This window comes from Carcharodon carcharias, chromosome 3 (assembly GCF_017639515.1).
Source record: "Carcharodon carcharias isolate sCarCar2 chromosome 3, sCarCar2.pri, whole genome shotgun sequence".
NCBI lineage: Eukaryota > Metazoa > Chordata > Chondrichthyes > Lamniformes > Lamnidae > Carcharodon > Carcharodon carcharias.
The window spans coordinates 121,048,792-121,071,799 of NC_054469.1; the positions used below are offsets into that span (position 1 = coordinate 121,048,792).

The following is a 23,008-nucleotide window of genomic DNA, read 5'->3' on the forward strand; positions in this document are numbered from 1 at the left end:
GGCTCGCAACCGAATTTTCCGAAAGGGGATGCGAGTAATACATGCCCCCTCCTAAAATTCAGCCCTTTGTATTCTTCTCACAACTTTCTTTCCTATCTATTTTGATGTCATCAGAAAATTTAGCAATCAAATATCCTGTCCTTCATACAAATCATTAATACTGATTGCAATTAGTTGAGATCCCATGACCGATCCTGTTTTGTTATTATAATGATATAATACCTTGGGCTTATTTACTGTACAAGACATAAGGCACCAAATGCTCATGAAAGATGGGTAAACATGTCGTGGGTTCATTTATTAAGACTAGGTACATGAGAACAGTTAGACACAGGTATAAAGCTTAAAGATATCAGAGCAGTGTATGTGCTCACATCTTTGCAGACATGCTGAATTGAATCAGGCCATCTTTCAGTGATGGCTTGCCACAATTTCTGCTGTGTAGAGTCTTTTGCTGTTTCTTCTTGTAGCTGCTGGCATTTACAATGCGCAAAATGTACCAGATTAATTAACAGGCTTGCATTCTCCTGCAAATGAAATATCACAGCTCCCTTGAAACTGCTAATTTTTGCTCAAAGCAAAAGTGAAACTAAGACTGGATCACATGACATATTTCCCTTGTAGTGATATCATGCTAATATCCCTTAAATGCAAATTATAACATCCCCCTTGCTTTTTACTTTCCCCTTTCCAAAAAAGAATAACTATTTACAATACATGTTCGTGCTTAGTTACCATTACATAAGTAGATAGAACTGATGAATCTATGGTTGGGATTTCTGGACCCACCTGCAGTGTGATTCATTGTGGGCGGGATGGGAAACTTGATGGACTAGCCAAAAGTCTGTTAACTTCGGGCAGGATTTTCCGGTCCCGCAGCAGGCAGGATTGGAAAATTCCAGTTTATGAGTCTCTAAAGCGTAAAGGTAATCTGCTGGCATGCCCAGATCCTGTGATGGTAATCTTGTCTGGTGTGTCTTTAATTGCTCACAGCGATCTGTGGGATTGTCATTCTTGGATGTTCGTCCTGGTTGCATTTGAAATTTAGTTCTCAATACAATAGGACTGTATGGTGGTTGAGGTGCAGGGGTGGATCTGATTTGTCCTCAGTTATGCCTCACCGTTTACACCTTTGTGTGTAATGACTTCATAGGACCTTGGTTCTGAACAAATCCTTGCCACCTTGGCTGGTTGCCACGTACGTTTTGTGGGATGCTAGATGTGAATTTGTTGTCCCAACTGTTAACTTGGAAATTCTGTACCTGCATTTTTATCATGTATGTTGTAATTTTGTAAACAATCCCAGTTGTTGACACATTCACTAGAACGCCCAAACCTAGCAAAATATGTGGAAGCTGATCCATAATCCTGGAGTGCAAGTGCAATCAACCCTCCTGGATGTCACAGATGTTCTACATTGTGGAAACTAAAGGTTCAGCAATTGCAGGTCTACTGGCATGTCAAGACCTCTCACTAGTAACAATTCATAGGGCAACATTTTCCCCCCGTTGCGGGGGGTTTTACAGGAGCGAGCGCGAGTGGGCAGGGGCGTGCTGCCATTTTAGGTGGGCGGGCCAATTAAGGCCCACCCAGCATGACGTCCACCAGGAAGCGCTATGCGTTCCCTGTGTGGGCAGGGGGGATTCCCTGAGCTGGGAGTGCGCTCTTTTGTGCATCCGCGTGGAAGAGCGCACAGGTCTCCCTGAGGCTAAGTGCTGCCTCAGGGAGATCGGCTCAGGTTTAAAAACATAAATTAAAGATGAGAAAAAAAATTACTGACATGTCCCCTCATGCCATTGTCACACGAGATGGGACATGTAAATTTCTTTTATTCAGAAATTTCATACAATTTTTTACAACAATCAATGATAGTTTCATGGTCACCATCATTGAGATTAGCATTTAATTCCAGATTTTATTTATTGAATTTAAATTCCACCAGCTGCCATGGTGGGATTTGAACCTATGTTACATCATTCAGTGACATTATCACTACGCCACCATCTCTGCCTAACATCAAAATACCCAGAATGTTTTGACAAAATTAGCAGTTTCAAGGGACCTGCAGCATTTCACTTGCAAGAGAATGCAAGCCCATCAATTAATCTGGCACATTTTGTGCATTGCAAATGCCATCAGCTACAAGAAGAAACAGCAAAAGATTCTACACAACAGAAATTGTGGCAAAGCACCATTGAAAGATGGCCTGATTCAATTCAGCATGTCTATAAAGATGTGGGACCATTTTGGCCTTATTTGGACAAGCTAGGCATCCCTCAGGGAGTCACTTTTAAAGACAGCAGGTCATCATACTGGAATCTTTGTGACCTGTTATTCTTCAGCAACTTCATCACTCACACACAGGCATAGATCAGAGGAGGAGATTCGCAAGAGAGACAGCCTATTGGCTGGGTATGAACAATGACATTGAAATCGTCGCCAAGAAGTGCAAAGCATTTTGAGAGCATATGCCAAGTCAGCACAAAGCATCATTGATTCCACATGATGTTCCTACCCATCCTTGGTCCAAAATTACATCCAGCCTCTTTTATATCCATGACACTGACTTCATTGTTATTGTCGACTACTTTACCAAGTACCCTGTTATTTGACAATTTCACAATGCATCAAGTGTAACTGTCATGCACACTCTGTAAGTGCTATTTTCAGTTTATTTGGTGTGCCTAGAGAAATCATTATGGATAACGGTCCACAATTTATTGCAAAACTATTTCAGGTTATGTGTGAGAAATGAAATATCGATCACACTACTTCTTCTCCTCATTACTCCAGAGCTAATGTCCTAGCTGTATGAATCATTTGCATGGTGAAATCCCTCATTCTCAAATATAGACAACCAAGCAAAGTCTGTACATTGCACATCTGAAAGTGATATCTTTAAGTGCAACTATTACATCACTGGCAGAGCCTATGTTTAGCAGACTAGTGTATACCAATTTATCTACTCTTACCCATTCTATTCTCTCAGAAACCAGATAGCATTTTAAAATTACAAGAGATTGAAATTTTGCATAGCGCTTCCTGGCAGACGTCACGTTGGGTGGGCCTTAATTGGCCCACCCACCTAAAATGGTGGCGCACCCCTGCCCACTCATGCTTGCTCCTGCAGAACCTCCCTCAACTGGGGGAAAATGTTGCCCTATGAATTGTTACTAGTGGGAGGTCTTGACATGCCAGTAGACCTGCAATTGCTGGACCTCTAGTTTCCACAGTGTAGAACATCTGTGACATCCAGGAGGGTTGATTGCACTTGCCCTCCAGGATTATGGATCCTGCATCAGCTTTTGCTCTAGTGCACTGCTGCTGCCAATGGCCCTTTCTGCCATATGCCTCACAGAATTCATGAAAAGCTGGGCATTTTTATGGTGCATGCAGAAGTCCATACCTTCCACATATTTTGCTAGGTTTGGGCATTCTAGTGAGTGTGTCAACAATTGGGGTTGTGCTTAGGACTTGTGAGCTTTGTTGAACTGCAAGGATTGCTTCATATTTACATCCAGCCTTGAGTAGCTCTTTGATGCCATACATTTTGGGTTTGTCCAGATGATCTTTCTGGAATGCTTCCATGGGAGTGCATGCGATCCCAATTCTCAGTTCAACAATTCTGTCTGCTAGCTCTGCATTTGAAAAATCACGGTAGGTACTCTTTTCTCTGCATCTGCTGACAAAGTGGTCTACGGATTCTGTCAAAACAACATCAACTCGATGAATATAGAAGCTTAACCTGATTCCGAACCGGTCTTCCAATGTAGCCCATTGGGGATGCTTTAGCTCTCCTGCTGTTAATCCTGACGTTCATTCCCAATTGCTAGGTGAATTTTTGTCTGGTTCAGTTTGAGTCAGTCCAAGTTGACTGGAATGCCTGGAGGTCGTGGCTGCATCCCACAAGGCATCAAAGCAGTTGATGACTAAAGTCACCAAGAAGCCACCCAAGAAGCGGAGGATATCTTGCAAGCCGAGCTATTCCACTTAAGTGTACAGGGTGCTGATCAAGGTCCACCCTTCCACCAGGATTTTGTCCAAGGCCATGAGTGTTATGAATTCCTTCATTGTTGGCATTTTCAAGCTCATCACCTCCGAAGACTCGCACTTCATTCACTACAACAAGCGCCAAACCATCCCGGCCAGGGAGATCTAGAGCGCCGTCTGCCTCATGTTGCCGGGGAACTGGCAAAACATTCTGTCACCGACGGCACAAAAGCAGTCACCAAATACACCAATTCCATTTAGGTCAACCATTCTAAAGATTAAAAAAAGTTAAAAGATGCATCTGAATCAAGAAACCATGGCTGAGATTTTCCAGCTCCGCCGTGGTGGGACCTGCTGTGGGCGCTGTGGTGGCCCAGCCAAAAGTCCATTGACTTTTGGTGGGCCCTGATAATCCCGGCAGCAGCCGGGACTGGAAAATCCTGCCCCAAAGCTCTGTACACTGTTTTAACAGTTTGAATTCGGGTAGTAGGTCAGCTGCATTACAATTCAAACTGGGGAATGTTGTGAACATTCTGGCAAAATCCCTTTGTTGTCCTTTATCTGTAGTACCCTGGATGAGTGTCACTGCAGCTGCTTTTCCAAAGCTCCACCCGCGAAGCCGTGTTGTGGTGGGAACGCACCATGGAAATAGTGCCTTCGATTTTTATTCAATTTATTGTTCAGCAACTCCCGAAGCCACCTGTTATAATGGCAAGCTTCCCTGGCCTGATTTTTATGGGCAGAATTTTTCCCTCGCCAGGCGGGCGTGTGCCCATCCCGAATGGGCAAGCATCCCGACATCATCATGCACTCTTGTGACATTTCGCTCGGCAGGCACACGAGAGGCGGCACCACACCTGCCGACAACTAAGAGGCCTATTAAGGCCCTTAATTAATTAAATTGAATTTTCGCTGCCCGTCCAACTGTTTGGTTGGCGGGCGGGAGTGTGAATAGGCCAAGCGGCCTTTGCATTTTTTTGTGAAATCTTATCCACGGGTGGGATGAGGTTTCAACCAGTGATTAAAAAATAAATTTAAAAATTCTAAAACTAATTTTAACATGTCCCTGCTCATCTGACAGAGTCACGAGGGCAAGTTTTCCCTATTTTTCAACTCTTCATTTGTAATGTTAAAAATCTTCAGCTCCCTGAGGCAGCTCTGTGCCTTCAGTGAGCGTTCACTCAGCGCACTCCCCGCACATACGCACACTTCAGCGCTTGCGTTCCTCCTGCCCCAGCGCAGCAGCACCGAGGCTCTGAGAGTGCCTTTCACGCTAGCTGGCCTTTAATTGGCCAGCCAGCCTGAGATCGCGGTTGGTTTTGCGGCCACCCCCGAGCCCATTCGCCCGATGTGGTAAAAATCCTGCCCAATTACTTTTTTTGTGTTTGACACTCCCTCGCTTGCTATCGATCCAGCCCACACCTTGGTCACTCGCATTTCCCAACTGAGCTAACCCAGTGCTGGTTCTCTCAACACGCTGTCTCAGTCACAGAACTGACAGGCTATGCACTGCCATCTCACCACAAGGGATCCACCGCCTTACCAGCGCTTTACTTGAGCGTTAGCTCAACGATCTGTCTCCAAAACTTTTCGTCGCGATAACCACGCTGCATTTTCAACATTCTCCGATGCTGCACCTTTGTTACGGTCTGTCCAAAAGATTGAGGGTCTTCTCGTGTCATGTAGCATGATCTAAGGCTGTTTACCATGTCGTGCTTGTACTTGATCTTGCTGCCACTTGTCTTAACACCGCTGATCACCATGCCGTGTTATTACAATGAAACCTTGGACTTATTTACTGTACAAGACACAAGGCTCCAATCACTCATAAGGGATTGGGTAAACAAGTTGTGGGTTCATTTACTAATACTAGGCACATGAGAACAGTTATACATAGATATAAAGCTTGAAGGCATCAAAGCTGTGTTTTCCCTGCTCAAAGCAAAAGTGAATCTAAGACTGGACCACATGACACATATCCCCTCTAGCGATGTCATGCTGATATTCCTTACATGCATATTGGAATAGATCCCCGTGGCCCTCCACTAGTCATAGTTTGATAACATGAAAATGATCCATTTGTCCTGACTCTGTTTCCTGTTAGTAAGCCATTTAGGGTCCATGGTAATATATCACCCCAACACCATTAGCTCTTATCTTGTGCTGTAACATTTTGTGTGGCCCCTTATTGAATGCCTTTTGGAAATCCAAAAACGCTACATCTACTGGTTCCCTTTACCCACTCTGCTAATTACATCCTCTAAGAATGCTATAATAGTACAGACAGCCTATCCAATACCTCCTCCTTACCAATTTTAAACCCTTCTAGTAACTGAATTTCCTCCTCTTTCACTATGGCCTGAGTACCCCACCTTCTTCCTTGGTAAATAGATGCAAAGTATTCATTTAATACCTCAGCCATGCCCCCTCCCTCCATGTGTAAATCTCCTTTTTGGTCCTGAATCACCACTATTCCTCCTTTTATCATCCTTTGACTATTTATATGCTTATAGATGACTTTGGAATTCCCTCTTATGTTAGCTGCCAGTCTCTTTCCATACTCTTTTCAAGGAATTTAGCAGTAGGAATGTGCTGCCTCGTTCCTGGATACAGTGCCAGAAGAGGTTTAATGACTTTATTAGGGCAGAAAAATTGAGTAGTATTCCAAAAAGTGCACACCTCCTCACTCTGACTTCCCCAGCCTTCCCCTGTACATCACTCCTCAGTCCAGCAAACCTTGCAGGCTCTAACCGATGGCCTGTACACTTAACCTGCCATTTCTAGCAGGATGGAGGAAAGCCTTGTCTTGGCTGTTCAGCACCGCACTTAAGTGCAGCAAAATACACTCCAGTTCAGGGCTACCAGAGATGTGTGGATGGAGCATGAAAGGGTCGAGGTCACATTGGAAGTGAGGACTCTGTTTAAAGTGCTTCAATTCCTGACCCCTTGCACCAAACACCATCCTCCTCCATGGCTGGACTATTCATAGACTCACATATTGCCTCATTTCCAAAGGTCAAATCTGTCCCTGCAAAGTTGCAGCTGGGGGTAATCTTAGTTGGGACCCTCAAGGATCAGAGGACATCATCCAAGAGCATCTGAGCTGTCAAAGCAGTGGGACAAGCAGCCTGCCTCTAGCTCTGCTGAAGTCACAGGGCTGTAATAGTTGGGAATAAGATTAAAGGGAAGAAAAATAATTTATAGTGGCACTGGAGTGTTCAATGAAAGCATTTCTTCTCATCTCCTCTCTAGACTGATTGCCAATTATTTTAAATCTACGACCTCTGGTTGTTGACATAGTTTTTCTCTATCTACTCAATCAAATTCTCTCATCACCTTGTACAACTCTATTTGGTCATCCCTTAACATTCTCTTTTCCAAGGAGAACTAACTTTTCCAAACTGTTCTCATATCTAACATCCCACAATGCTGGGAACATCTTCTAAACCTTGTCTATGCCCTCTCTAAGGCCTATACAACTTTCATGAACTGTCGTGCCTGTATTGTCCATAATACGCCAATTAAGGTTTCTAAAATTCTAGTCTGATCTTTGCTCTTATACTTTGTTCCTCGATTTATAAAGTCAAGCAGCAGAATTTTGCCGTCAGTGAGCAGGGGCGGTGCCCACTCTCCGACACGTAAAATGATGTGGGATGATGTCAGGTGGAACCCCGCCCCATTTAAATTTTCAGGAAGGCGGGGGAACAGCAGAATCAGCTGTGCACCCGCCAACCTGTCAATGGCCAATTGAGGCCATTGATAGGATCATTTAAACAATTAAAGGACGTGCCCATCTAACCTTAAGGTTAACGGGCAGGCCAGGGGCTCCCGGCGGCAAATAGAAAAAACATGAAACCTCTTCCAACAACGAGATGAGGGTTTCATGCAGGGTTCTAAAAAGTTTAATAAAGTTTTGCTGTAATTCATGAACATGTCCCATCTCAATAATTAGCCTCAGGGAGATGTGCACTCTTTCATGCGCGTGCGCGAAAGAGCTCACTCTCGCTTTTGGGGAATCATTCCCCCCCCCCCGCCCGCACAGGGAGCGCATAGCGCTTCCTACCGGACGTCACGCTGGGCGGGCTTTAATTGGCCCACCCATGTAAAATAGCGGCGGGGCCCGCTTCCCCAGCGGGGATTGGCTCCCCACCCGCCGGAGATTGTGTCGGGCCCACCCGCCCGACAGGCAGAAAATTCTGCCCAAGATAACCATATGTTTTATTATAACCCACTTATCAATTTGCCATGCCACATTTAAGAATTTGTGAATATGGACACCAAGGCCTCTCAGCTCATCTACAATTTTACAAAACTTCATCATCTTTATGACCACCTAACACAGCACTAAGCATGGGTCAAACCTTGGACTTTTATGGTTGGTATAGCTCAGTATTGCACATGTCAGCGCACTTACCACCCAAGCTATTAAAGGGAGTTTGACTATTCTGAAAATCTAGGTTTTAATATAATTTAAATCATTTTAGATTTGAACTTCATTCTGCACTTTATCCCAATGCTATAATGTATCTATGGATTATCCTTTCAGCTAACAAATAAAATTTTAATACTTCTATCGAACTTACAAGCTGCACAGTAATGAGATTCTTCAACTTGGACTTTTATGTAAGATGTTCAGAGCTACAATAGCCTTTGCAATAAATTATAACTAGATGTAAATACTGTAGCTTATACAACCTATTGAATATGCAAATAAAATAAAGTAATTGGAAAGTTAGTATGCCAAGGCATGTTGAATTCATGAACAATACAGCACATTCATGAGGGAGCATAATAGTCATTTTCTAAAACAGGAAATCATTTACTTCAAAGTGTGCTTCATGTTTAAATAACTCCATTAGGATCTGCTTGATTAGTGATTCATATTGATCTCCCTCTATTTAAAGCTAACCCAAATTCCACTCCACTCTTAACAGTTGACAACTTTAATACACTTTGGACCTAGCATTGCTGAAAAGATTTTAACCAGCAAACTAATTATAATGCTTATAAAAATGTTCTACTAATAAAATTGTCTCCCTTTCAACTGGTTTTGGCTATTAATACACCATTTCAATAGCGAGATATTAAAGAATAGCATGTTATATTTTTTGATAGAATGGGAGGGAACCTCATTACATAAATATAATTCACAAGCATATTTTCATATTCTACTAATGCTTTTATATATTTATAATATGCTGAATTATTAATTCTGCTGATATACATATATATGTATTTGTAGACTAAGTCAAAGTTTATTTATGATATGTAAGTCATATATATAGTCTACAACTTTTGTTATATTCTGATATGCTGTATCAATGGGCGGAATCTTCTGCTCTCGCTGACAGTGAGCTTGGAGGTGGGAAAGGCATTTAATTAGCTGGAATTACCTGAACCCCGCCGCCTTCCAGCCTCCGCAAGAATTACGACTCATGGTTGATCTTTGTGCCCCTCTGCCAGTTGAGGCCCTTAAGTGGCTAATTGATGACCACTTAAGGGCCTTGACCCCCACCACTAGTATTAACCCAGCTGCAGGCGGGCCTGTCACCATGCAGCATGAGCGACAATTAAAATCATGTAGCCAGCTTGTCAGCTCCTGAGGCAGTGGGGAGGGGGGAGAACCAGGGGGCCCCTCAATCAACAATCAAAGGTACTCAAGAACCTGATCCGAGAGACTTGACATCAGGAAGGAGGGGGCCCACTGAGACCCATCCGCTTGCCCTTGCTGCTGACCCCCTCGGCCTTTCTCCTTGTGACCTCACTCTCCATACTATTTACCTGTGGCCTGGGTTGCTCCGTGATCATTGGATTCCCATGCATGTCTTTTTGGCAGCAGCCACAGACTCCCCAGTGCTGCTGCTGGGCCCAAGAGCTGCCAGACTCTGATTGGTCAGCAGCTCGTGGTGGACAAAATTTATGCCCCTGGGATGTTGATTCCAGGGGGATTCACTGTTGGGTTTGCCACTGCCTGATTAACTTGTCGTTCAGCAGGCCTTCTTGAAAAGAGGCAGCGCGGGTATCCTCCCAGTTCCCCAGCCAGCATGCAAAAGCCCTGATGCCTCAACAAGACTCCGCTCAATCTTTCAGTATTCACTTTGACATAGTTTAATTCCAAAAAAATATTTTTAGATGGCCCACTAATATTGCAGTTCATTTAGAAAGAAAGAAGGAGCTGATTGTGTTTCCAATTTGATGTTTCATGATATATTGTGCAAAATTACTATTTTATGGAACTCACAGAAAGTATATTTCAGAGGATTTCAGATTACAGGATCCAGAACTATCATCGCATTCCTGGCTCCTTGGCTATGGCATTTTATACGTTCCTGCAAGTGTTTTTCTAATTTAATTGACTTTAGCCTTTTTCTCTTCTGCATTTGCCCCACATTAATTTTGTAACTTAAGATTCAATTTCCCAATTTTCTCTTCTAAGTCTCTGCAGGCAGAATTTAATGCCCCACCCAGAAGCGGGTTTGGAAGTATGACTGGGCAGGAAGGTGCGGGATAGTGATCCCACCGTCCTCTCGCCTCCCTCCAATTATGTCTGGCTATTAATGGAATGTTATTTATATTGTTAAGGCACATAAATGAAGGGCAATGTTTAATTAAGTACATAGTGTGCTAATAAAGAGGGATAGCTGGGACACTGGTGTAGGGGGTTCAAGGCAGGCATATGTAATCTATTATCAAGAAAAGGATTTGCATCTAGTTTCATAAGAAGAAGCAAAAGTAGAAGGTACTTCACCATCTGGCTCGGGATCCAATTAACATGGGACGGAAGGCTCAAGGACAGCCTTCCTACCTACAGGCCAACTAAGACTGACCTCCCAGAATGGCCACGGGGAATCTGCTCCATTCACTTCTCTACTGGGGCTCCAGCATCAATCGCTGGTGTCAGCTGCACTGCAGTATCAACAATAGCCACTGCTCCCAGTGGTGCTGCAGGTATTGAAGAGCTGCTAGCCTCTGATTGGCTGGCAGCTCTCAGAGTTGGCACATCCGCCCTCCCGCAGAATTTCCAGAAATATGTTCACCTCGCAGGGGCCAGGAAGCCCGACAGTAGGCTGTAGGTGTAGGTGTCCAATTGGCCCTTAATCCCAATGGGCCTCCCAAAACAGACCCATCTACCAGTTTTCCAGCTGGGAGATGGGTCCTCTGCCAGAACCATTAAATTCTGCCCTGTCTGTGTAAATATCAGCTGAATAATCACCATTTTAGTGAGCTATGTCAGGTGGCCAAATCTTATGAAAGCATTTTTTGGCAAGAGTTCACCTAAAATGCTATTTGGTATTGTATGACACATTTTGGAAGTTCATGCTCTTGTCATTGTAAAACTGGTCCTAATAATGCTGATTAAGGATTCTAGTTCTGTTCCTAAACTGTCAAGAACAGATTTCATCAAGGCTACTTCTGAGAATCCTTAAATTTGTCCATTGCGCTTCTGAGCTTACACCCACTTGTTCTGTTTTATTGGCACATACAAATGTATTGTGTTGATTTTATTTTATCTATTCTATTAAGATTCTATAGATACCCAAGTAAATTTAATTGAATAAAAATAATTTGCTTTTGTGTCAATTGTCTTCTGTGCAGGTGAATGAAATGTTTGAAAACAATCAGTATTCCTCTAAGCTCATTTATAATATCACTGAATAAGAACAAGGCCAAGTAATTTCAAAATAATGTTGCAGAAAATATCTGTTTCCTGGTTGATGCTGACTGGCAGCTTTGGGAGATGAAACATGGGAATAAAAATGGTCAAGAGACAATTGTGAGTGCACAGAGATCTCCTTTTACAACATTTGGAACTGTTCAATTCAGATGGGCTGTTTTCCACTAAAAATGATAAATTAACAGATATGAATTGCATGTAATTATATAAAATTACAGAACATACAGAACAGAAACAGGCCATTTAGCCCAACTAGTCTGTGTCAGTATGAGACTCCACACGAGTTTCCTCACATTCCACCTCAGTCTTTCAGCATATCTTTCAGTTCTCTTTTCTCTCATGTACTCATCTAGTTTTCTTTAGAAAGTTAAGCTATTTGTTTCAAAGAAAACTGCTGTTCAATCTTTCCAGGCTGCTATAATTTCTCAGTTCTGGTACCAGCCTTGTAAATCTTATTTGCACTTTCTGCAGGGCTTCAAGTTGTTTTTATAGTCTGGTAACCATAGACTGCACAGTAACCTAAATGCAGTCAGGCAAGGGCTCTATACAAGTTTAAAATACCTTCACTACTTTTGATTTCTATACCCGAGAAATGAACCCAAGCTAGTGTTTGGTTAGTATTTTTAATTGCAGTTCTGACCAGTGATTCTGTTTTTAATACAAAAACAGAATTACCTGGAAAAACTCAGCAGGTCTGGCAGCATCGGCGGAGAAGAAAAGAGTTGACGTTTCGAGTCCTCATGACCCTTCGACAGAACTTGCGTTCGAGTCCAAGAAAGAGTTGAAATATAAGCTGGTTTAAGGTGTGTGTGTGTGGGGGGGGCGGAGAGATAGAGAGACAAAGAGGTGGAGGGGGGGGTGGGGGTGTGTGGTTGTAGGGACAAACAAGCAGTGATAGAAGCAGATCATCAAAAGATGTCAACGACAATAGTACAATAGAACACATAGGTGTTAAAATTAAAGTTGGTGATATTATCTAAACGAATGTGCTAATTAAGAATGGATGGTAGGGCACTCAAGGTATAGCTCTAGTGGGTTTTTTTTATATATATAATGGAAATAGGTGGGAAAAGGAAAATCTTTATAATTTATTGGAAAAAAAAAGGGGAAGGGGGAAACAGAAAGGGGGTGGGGATGGGGGAGGAAGCTTACGACCTAAAGTTGTTGAATTCAATATTCAGTCCAGAAGGCTGTAAAGTCCCTAGTCGGAAGATGAGGTGTTGTTCCTCCAGTTTGCGTTGGGCTTCACTGGAACAATGCAGCAAGCCAAGGACAGACATGTGGGCAAGAGAGCAGGGTGGAGTGTTGAAATGGCAAGCGACAGGGAGGTTTGGGTCATTCTTGCGGACAGACCGCAGGTGTTCTGCAAAGCGGTCGCCCAGTTTACGTTTGGTCTCTCCAATGTAGAGGAGACCACATTGGGAGCAACGGATGCAGTAGACTAAGTTGGGGGAAATGCAAGTGAAATGCTGCTTCACTTGAAAGGAGTGTTTGGGTCCTTGGACGGTGAGGATAGAGGAAGTGAAGGGGCAGGTATTGCATTTTTTGCGTGGGCATGGGGTGGTGCCATAAGAGGGGGTTGAGGAGTAGGGGGTGATGGAGGAGTGGACCAGGGTGTCCCGGAGGGAGCAATCCCTACGGAATGCCGATAAGGGGGGTGAAGGGAAGATGTGTTTGGTGGTGGCATCATGCTGGAGTTGGCGGAAATGGCGGAGGATGATCCTTTGAATGCGGAGGCTGGTGGGGTGATAAGTGAGGACAAGGGGGACCCTATCATGTTTCTGGGAGGGAGGAGAAGGCGTGAGGGCGGATGCGCGGGAGATGGGCCGGACACGGTTGAGGGCCCTGTCAACGACCGTGGGTGGAAAACCTCGGTTAAGGAAGAAGGAGGACATGTCAGAGGAACTGTTTTTGAATGTAGCATCATCGGAACAGATGCGACGGAGGCAAAGGAATTGAGAGAATGGGATGGAGTCCTTGCAGGAAGCAGGGTGTGAGGAGCTGTAGTCGAGATAGCTGTGGGAGTCGGTGGGTTTGTAATGGATATTGGTGGACAGTCTATCACCAGAGATTGAGACAGAGAGGTCAAGGAAGGGAAGGGAAGTGTCAGAGATGGACCACGTGAAAATGATGGAGGGGTGGAGATTGGAAGCAAAATTAATAAATTTTTCCAAGTCCTGATGAGAGCATGAAGCGGCACCGAAGTAATCATCGATGTACCGGAGAAAGAGTTGTGGAAGGGGGCCGGAGTAGGACTGCAACAAGGAATGTTGAAGGGTCATGAGGACTCGAAACGTCAACTCTTTTCTTCTCCGCCGATGCTGCCAGACCTGCTGAGTTTTTCCAGGTAATTCTGTTTTTGTTTTGGATTTACAGCATCCACAGTTTTTTTGTTCTTAATTCTGTTTTTAATGATTTGTTCACCTATATGCCTACGTTAATTTCCTCTTCTATCTCATGTAGTTTCTTATTTTTAAGTTGTAAGTGATGTTCCTGTTTTTCTGATTGAAATGCATAATCTCTAGTTAAAGTTCATTTTCCAATTAACTGCCCAGCCTGCATGTTTTCCAACGTCTTCTTGCGTTATAAAAACAGAATTACCTGGAAGAACTCAGCAGGTCTGGCAGCATCGGCGGAGAAGAATTGACATTTCGAGTCCTCATGACCCTTCAACAGAACTGATTGAATATTAGGAAAGGGGTTAAATATAAGCTGGTTTCAGGTGGGGAGGGGGGCGGTGGGGGGGGGAGAGAAGTAGGGGGGGTGTGGTTGTAGGGACAAGCAAGCACTGATAGGAGCAGATAATCAAAAGATGTCACAGACAAAGGAACAAAGAAGTGTTGAAGGTGGTGATATTATCTAAACGAATGTGCTAATTAAGAATGGATGGTAGGGCACTCAAGGTACAGCTCTAGTGGGGGTGGGGTGGAAAGAGTAGCAGGGCACACAAGATTTAAAAATAATGGAAATAGGTGGGAAAAGAAAAATCTATATAAATTATTGGGAAAAATAAAAGGAAGGGGGAAGAAACGGAAAGGGGGTGGGGATGGAGGAGAGAGCTCAAGATCTAAAGTTGTTGAACTCAATATTCAGTCCGGAAGGCTGTAGAGTGTCTAGTTGGAAGATGAGGTGCTGTTCCTCCAGTTTGCATTGGGCTTCACTGGAACAATGCAGCAAGCCAAGGACAGACATGTGGGCAAGAGAGCAGGGTGGAGTGTTAAAATGGCAAGCGACAGGGAGGTTTGGGTCTTTCTTGCGGACAGACCGCAGGTGTTCTGCAAAGCAGTCACCCAGTTTACGTTTGGTCTCTCCAATGTAGAGGAGACCGCATTGGGAGCAACGAATGCAGTAGACTAAGTTGGGGGAAATGCAAGTGAAATGCTGCTTCATTTGAAAGGAGTGTTTGGGCCCTTGGACGGTGAGGAGAGAGGAAGTGAAGGGGCAGGTGTTACATCTTTTGCGTGGGCATGGGGAGGTGTCATAGGTAGGGGTTGAGGAGTAGGGGGCGATGGAGGAGTGGACCAGGGTGTCCCGGAGGGAACGGTCCCTACGGAATGCCGCCAGGGTGGTGAAGGGAAGATTTGTTTGGTGGTGGCATGATGCTGGAGTTGGCGGAAATGGCGGAGGATGATCCTTTGAATGCGGAGGCTGGTGGGGTGATAAGTGAGGACAAGGGGGTCCCTATCATGTTTCTGGGAGGGAGGAGAAGGCGTGAGGGCGGATGCACGGGAGATGGGCCGGACACGGTTGAGGGCCCTGTCAACGACCGTGGGTGGAAAACCTCGGTTAAGGAAGAAGGAGGACATGTCAGAGGAACTGTTTTTGAAGGTAGCATCATCGGAACAGATGCGACGGATGCGAAGGAACTGAGAGAATGGGATGGAGTCCTTAGAGGAAGCAGGGTGTGAGGAGCTGTAGTCGAGGTAGCTGTGGGAGTCGGTAGGCTTGTAATGGATATTGGTGGACAGTCTATCACCAGAAATTGAGACAGAGAGGTCAAGGAAGGGAAGGGAAGTGTCAGAGATGGACCATGTGAAAATGATGGAGGGGTGGAGATTGGAAGCAAAATTAATACATTTTTCCAAGTCCCGACGAGAGCATGAAGTAGCACTGAAGTAATCATCGATGTACCATAGAAAGAGTTGTGGGAGGGGGCCGGAGCAGGACTGAAACAAGGAATGTTCCACATACCCCATAAAGAGACAGGCATAACTGAGGCCCATGCGGGTACCCATAGCCACAACTTTTATTTGGAGGAAGTGAGAGCAGTTAAAGGAGAAATTGTTCAGTGTGAGAACAAGTTCAGCCAGACAGAGGAGAGTAGTGGTGGATGGGGATTCTTCAGGCCTCTGTTCGCTCGAGGATGATCCTTTGAATGCGTGGGGAGTGAGATGTGGTAGGATGGCAGGTCCAGGTGAGAGGCTGGTAGGTGAAGGTCTCATCGGGTGGCTCACGAAGGTGGACAAGACAGGTGGCTCAGATAATGGGCAGGGGGCAGACTCAGGTTGGGCAGGGGATGGTAACAGGTATCAGCTCTGAGTGGAGGAAAGGAATGTGGAGGTGGATAGTGTCCAGGGTAACAAAGGGAGGCTCAAGGGTGACGGAGGAAGAGGAGTGGTGATATTGGATGGGTCTATGGTGATGGGGGAAGTTGGTGGGTGAAAGGGGGAGGGTGGATGGTGGTGGAGTGAATTTGAAAGGTGACACATACCATTTTCCCTAACTGTCCTTGACCACGCAGTCAATCAGTCAATGAGATCCCTTGAGGTGGGAGGAGGGTCTTTTCGGTTGGGTGGAGTTCAAGGTCAGCAGAAGTGGCTGGAGAAAGGGACATCCTAATAATTATGAGGCAACTGGATGTCAAAGATTCTCAGTTATGTTCTCCTTCTCGGGACTTTTTATTACTTCACTCATCTTGAGTGCTGGTAGCAAACTCTGCACCAAGGCTGAACAAGGGAGTCAGGTGAAGGCTAGGGCCAGAGGCTGGTTGGGTGGAAGGACAGATTGAAGGTTGGACAGGGGAGCCAGGTTGGTAACCCACATTGCAGCAGGTTTGTTCCCGGCTCATGTGTCTCGTATCATCAAGATTCCAGCAAGGTGTGGAGATGCTGTTCATTCGGTGGCATTTGCCATCGGCTGTAATCAGATGAAGGGAGGGAGGGACATGGACGCCTCCAAGACGCACAGCTGGTCGAGGGCAGACAACTCGAGACTTTAAGCTTCCATCCTCCCAGATGATGGTCATGGCTGACAAGGACACATGCGGTTAGTCTTTCTGTGTTGCCAAGGCAATGGTCTCACTAGCGAGTTTTGAGGGGAGTGGAGACAAGAGGAAAATTGTCTGCATTAGGCATTTTGCACATGGCTCCCAACACCCTATCAAAGAGCAATGTCTCTATACGCAATCATGTACGAATGGGAGGAACATCCATCTCTGGTCCTCCAGGATGACTTTACCTGGAAAGGTTGGGGTTGAGATGCCATGTCTAGATAGAGGCCAAGTCAAGGTCTTCGCACTGGCTTGCTGGCTTTTAATGGAAGGAAATCTGTAAAGTACCTGTTCACTTAATGTATCACTTCAAGTCATTCACACATCCACAGGGCTGCAGGCAACCCTGCCTTGATAATGGCTCTCATCCAGATGAGGAGAAGGAGGGCCTATCACAGGTTGGCACAGGGCCAGGAGGAGCAAGGTCCTGATCCACAAGAGGTACTGGAGCCTCTGTAAGGTCAAGAGGCTGGTGAACATGGAACACTGCAACAGCGAGGGTGTTTCACTGGGTGTGTCGCTAGGGATGTTCTTATCTAGAGATAAGTGAAAAGCAATGCCAGAGGACCCCTCATATGTCCTGGATGTGGTTGCTCACGTCTGCCAGCTTCTCCAGTACAATCTGTCATTCCACTGGAGGAGGAATGTGGAGCTCCTGGCCTGCACTGAGTGAATGTCTGTGCTGGTGCCAGGACCTTTGGACCCATGATGTAATGGCAGGGTGGGTGACTTCCTGCCCACCCGGCCAAGAGGTTCGTCGAGTTCCTTGCTGATACATAATTAGTGACTTGCAATGTGGAAGGTCATGCATGTTCACCCACCTCACCAACCAGCAGGAATCACACCAACTTTCCTGCCAGCCACCATTCACAGCCTCCAGAATGGAAAATTCCATCCGTTGTTTTCTTTCCCAGTGTTAGTTATAGCCCTTCCCACCCTGCCCTGCACTCTCTTCACATTTTGGTACTGTCTTCAAATTTTGTTATTGAGTTACTTATTTCAAAATCCAAATTACTAATGTAAATTATGAATAATATTGGTCCCAGCACAGATTCTTGTGGCACATTCCTACTTACTGCTTTCTATTTTTTTTTGCCAGTTTTCTCTCCGTTCAGCTATTTGTCCCCTGAATTCACATGCCCTAACCTTTGTCATGAGTCTACCATATGGTACTTTGCTAAAAGCATTTTGAAAATCCAAACATATGGGATTTACTACATTACTCTTACCTACTCTTTCCATTACCTCTTCAAAGAGTTATATCATAGAGTCAAAGGGGCATAGAGGTCTACAGCACAGAAAAAGCCCTTCGGCCCATCGAGTCTGCACCAGTCAAACAAGTACCTAACTATTCTAATCCAATTTTCCAGCACTAGGCCCATAGCCTTGTATACCATGGCATCACAAGGGCACATCCAAATACTTCTTAAATGGTATGAGGATTTCTGCCTCTACCACTCTTTCAGGCAGTGAGTTCCAGATTCCCACCACCTTCTGGGTGGAATAATTCTTCCTCACATCCCCTCTAAACCTCCTGCCCTGTATCTTAAATCTATGCACCCTGGTTATTGATCCCTCCACCAAGGGGAAAAGTTCCTTCCTGTCTACCCTATCTATGCCCCTCATAATTTTATATACCTCAGTCATGTCCCCCCTCAATCTCCTCTGCTCCAGGGAAAATAACCCCAGTCTATCCAATCTCTCCTCATAACTAAAACTCTCCAGCCCAGGCAACATCCTAGTAAATCTCCTCTGCACTCTCTCTAGTGCAATCACATCCTTCCTATAATGCGGATTCCAGAACTGCATGCAACACTCTAGCTGTGGCCTAACCAGCGTTTTATACGGTTCCAGCATAACCTCCCTGCTCTTATATTCAATGCCTCGGCTAATAAAGGCAAGTATCCCATATGCCTTCTTAACAAACTTATCTACGTGTCCCACTACCTTAAGGGACCAGTGAACATGTACACCAAGGAATCTCTGATCCTCGGTACTTCCCAAAGCCCTACCATTCATCGTGTATTCCCATGCCTTGTTTGTCCTGCCCAAGTGCATCACCTCACATTTATCCAAATAAAATTCCATTTGTCACTGATCAGCCCACCTGACCAGCCCATCTATATCCTCCTGTAATCTAAGGCTATCCTCCTCACATTTACCACCCCACCAATTTTCATGTCATCCACGACCTTACTGATCCACCCTCCTACGTTCAAGTCTAAATCATTTATATATACCACAAACAGCAAGGGACCCAGCATCGATCCCTGTTGAACCCCACTGGACACAGGCATCCAGTCATAAAAACAACCCTTGACCATCACTCAGCCAATTCTGGATCCAATTTGCCAAATTGCCTTGGATCCCATGGGCTCTTACCTTTGTTATCAGTCTCCCATGTGGGACCTTATCAAAAGCCTTGCTGAAGTCCAAGTAGACTACATCAAATGCATTGCCCTCATCTACACACCTGGTCGCCTCTTCGAAAAATTTAATTAATTTGCTCAGACATGACCTCCTTTTAACAAAACCGTGCTGACTGTCCTTGATTAATCCCTGCCTCTCCAAGTGTAGATTAATTCTGTCCCTCAGGATTGCTTCTAATAGTTTCCCCACCACTGAGGTTAGACTGACTGGCCTGTAGTTGCCTGGTTTATCGCTTCCTCCCTTTTTCAATAACGGTACCACATTGGCTGTCCTCCAGTCCTTTGGCACTTCTCCTGTGGCCAGAGAGGTATTGAAAATTATTGCCAGTGCCCTGCTATCTCCTCCCTTGCCTCACTCAACAGCCTGGGATACTTTTCATCCGCGTCTGGAGATTTATCTACTTTTAAGCCTGCCAGACCACTTAGAACTTCCTCCCTTTCTATGCTAATTTCTTTAATTATATCACAGTCCTTCTGCCTGATTTCCATACCCACATCATCCCTCTCACATGTGAACACCAACACAAAGTATTCATTTAGAACCCTACCTATGTCTTCCGGCTCCACACACAAATTACCACTATAGTCCTTAACGGACCCTACTCTTTCCCTAGTTATCCTCTTACTCTTAATGTACTTGTAAAATAACTTTGGATTTTCCTTCATTTTACCTGCCAATGCTTTTTCATGCCCCCTTTTTGCTCTCCTAATTTCCTTTTTAAGTTCCCCTTTACACATTCTACACTCCTCTAGAGCTTCCGCTGTTTTGAGCCCTCGGTATCTGCCATAAGCCTCGCTTTTTCTCTTTATCCAATCCTGCATATCCCTCGACATCCATGGTTCCCTGGATTTGTTGGTCTCGCCCTTTGTCTTTACTAGAATATATTGGCCCTGTACTCTCTCTATTTCCTTCTTGAATGAGTCCCACCGCTCTGATGCAGATTTACCTAAAAGTAGCTACTCCCAGTCCATCAAGTTATCAAGCATGATGTAGCCTTTAGGAATCAACGTTGAGTTTTTGTTAATTATATTTTTGGTTCATAGATGCTCTTCAATTATGTCTATTATGGTTTCACTATTTAAGAAAACCATGTTGAATGTTTAAGTGAATATTTATTGTTTTAAATAAAAGTACCCACTTTGTTATCTTCTTTCATAAAAACTGAACTGAAGTGGTTATTCAATAAGTCTAACATTTCTTGTTCAACTTTTCTTGGCCCTTTCCCTACTTTAATTTTCCTTTTTCTCCTTCATGTGTCTGTAGAACACTTGATTAATTATTTTTATACTCTTTGATAATCAGTGCATGTAGAAGTAGCAATACTAACAAACTAATTTCATTGAGAAACAGAATCTGCTCCTAACAGTTCCATAAAAATACAAATGAATAATTTTCCAGGGAGTATCAGGCACATGCCAATCCAAAAGTGGATATGTTTTGATTTTTGCATTAATGTAACAAAACAAATAGCTCAGCAAATATTCGATCAACAATTTGCCATTTTATTTCTGGTCTTGCTCCTGTATGAGGTCATCATGTTAATACTGTTTAAAATAAATGGCGTCATAAAAATATAATAATTTTCATAATACTATTGTAATTTATTGCATTTGTGGGTTAATAGTGGGGTTTGGTTTAGTTTCTCTATGTGTAGGGGTGTGTTTGTGGGTTTTAATTGAATTATAGCCAGCTGATTTGGGTGCTTTGATGTATCAGAGGGGAAATTATGTTTGAAATGCTAAGTATGTAAACATGGCCTAAGTTTTAGAATGTGAGGTGTGAAGAACATTGCATTTTTAGATAAACCAGAGTCATGAATTTCAAAGAGATGGTAGGGTATTACACCTAGCCAATAGAGCCTAAGCCAAACAGTGTGTTTATTTTCCCAAAGATTACTGACAATATGTGTACTATGAAAGATTATTATAGGAAAAGTAAAGTTGCAAAGGCATATTGGAACAATGGGATTTACATTGAAAAGGGAGAAACATGTATAAAGGGGACGAGGTTATGTGTAAGGAAAGAAGGCATTCTAAGATCCAACAAGTGTGAAGAGCCTCCTGTCTCTACAGAACAAACTGCTGCCTATATGAACCAAAGCTAAGAGAATTCACTCTGAATATCACTGTCCAGGGTATTGTGTACTTTGTCTAGGTCTGTTGAAATCCATCTTGTTTTACTGTTGCCTTAACGGAGGTGCAACTGGGAGTTAGATTAATTAGGGGAGCTAGGAGTTATCATAGTAGTAATTTGTAGACCTATGTATGTGCTTTAAATCATTTATTTTATTAATACATGTTCCATTTAGTTTTGTTAAAAAAAAACCCTTTAAGGCTCAGTAGACTTATTACCACTTAATTGAAGGCATGTATCTCGAGATAAAAATATTAATTGCAAAAACAGTTGTGGCAGCTGTTTCAAGTTTCCCTCTGGAATTTGTGCAGCTCAGCATTTACCGTCCACTGTACTGTAACAATAGTTTAATGCTTTTGTTAAAATAAGAAACAAAAACATTTTACATTAAGATTCTGACATATCTATTATCAATAAGGCGTAACAACATTTCAACTTGCTTGTCTCAAGTCTAGGAACCCAAATGCAGAGTGGAAGAAATAATGCCACACTAAAACTAGGCAAATCCAGTATCAAGATTGCATTAAGCAAAACATTTTTTTTCTACAGCAGGACTTTACATCTCATTCGAAAATAATGAATATTCACTTAAACGTTCAACATGATTTTGTTAAATTGTGAAATATTTCATTTTCATAAAAACTAACTGTAGATTATTATTTATACGACCATTAAGATAATAGCCTATGAGTATAATTTAAGGAAACCGTTAGGCAGCACTCTATCTCCCCCTGGTTAAAAGCATATTAATTTGTACTAAATGTGGAACAACATGAGTTATGAGGAGAAAATAGATAACAGATTACTGTTGCATAAATGAACTGGAAATTGTCAGGACATCTGTGATACTAAACACTTTAACACTTCTGCAATGGCAAACAGAATCATTTGTAGGTTATAGAAATAACATGTGGCATCAATAGATGAAAATGTCAAACTAAATGGGAGCTTCATATGTGAACTGCTCAAGAAATTGAAACACGGCTATTTGTCTCTCCAAATAAGGAAATGGAAGCTGAACAACTAGAATCAGTGCCAAGGCACTTAGAGTGAGTTGCAAATAGGTCTTCTTACATGTTCTGATTTTTTAAAATTTAAATCTCAAATTTTGATCAATATAATGATGGAATTTGGATATTTACCATTCAGCTGTACAGCTTCTTACTAAAATGCAGATCTTGTACTGTACTGGGTAGGCTTGTTTAAATAAATAAAGGGAAAGAAAAACTCTACAGGGCCTACAATATTAAAAACAATATGATAATCAGACAAGCAGCATACTGAAGCACTGATGCACAACAACACAAAGTAATCAGATGTGGATTCATGATCATGATCCTCAAGCACTTAAGGGTCTGATCTCAGCTGTATCAGAATGAAAATCAGTGAAAGATCATATTGCTCCCCTATATAAAGAGAGAGAAAAATCAAAGTCATCCACAGACAATTTCCTTTGGGTTACTTTTGGTAAGAAATTGTAACAGAAGCTTTGAAGGAAGTCACACATTAAT

The 23,008-nt window shown here is 43.5% G+C and overlaps 1 protein-coding gene across 3 annotated transcripts in view; it reads right to left on the reverse strand.

Annotated features, from left to right (window-relative positions):
* The window catches only part of thsd7aa (thrombospondin, type I, domain containing 7Aa), a 537,669-nt gene that overhangs the window by 248,701 nt on the left and 265,960 nt on the right, over positions 1 to 23,008 (reverse strand). The gene's annotated exons all lie outside the window — the stretch shown is intronic.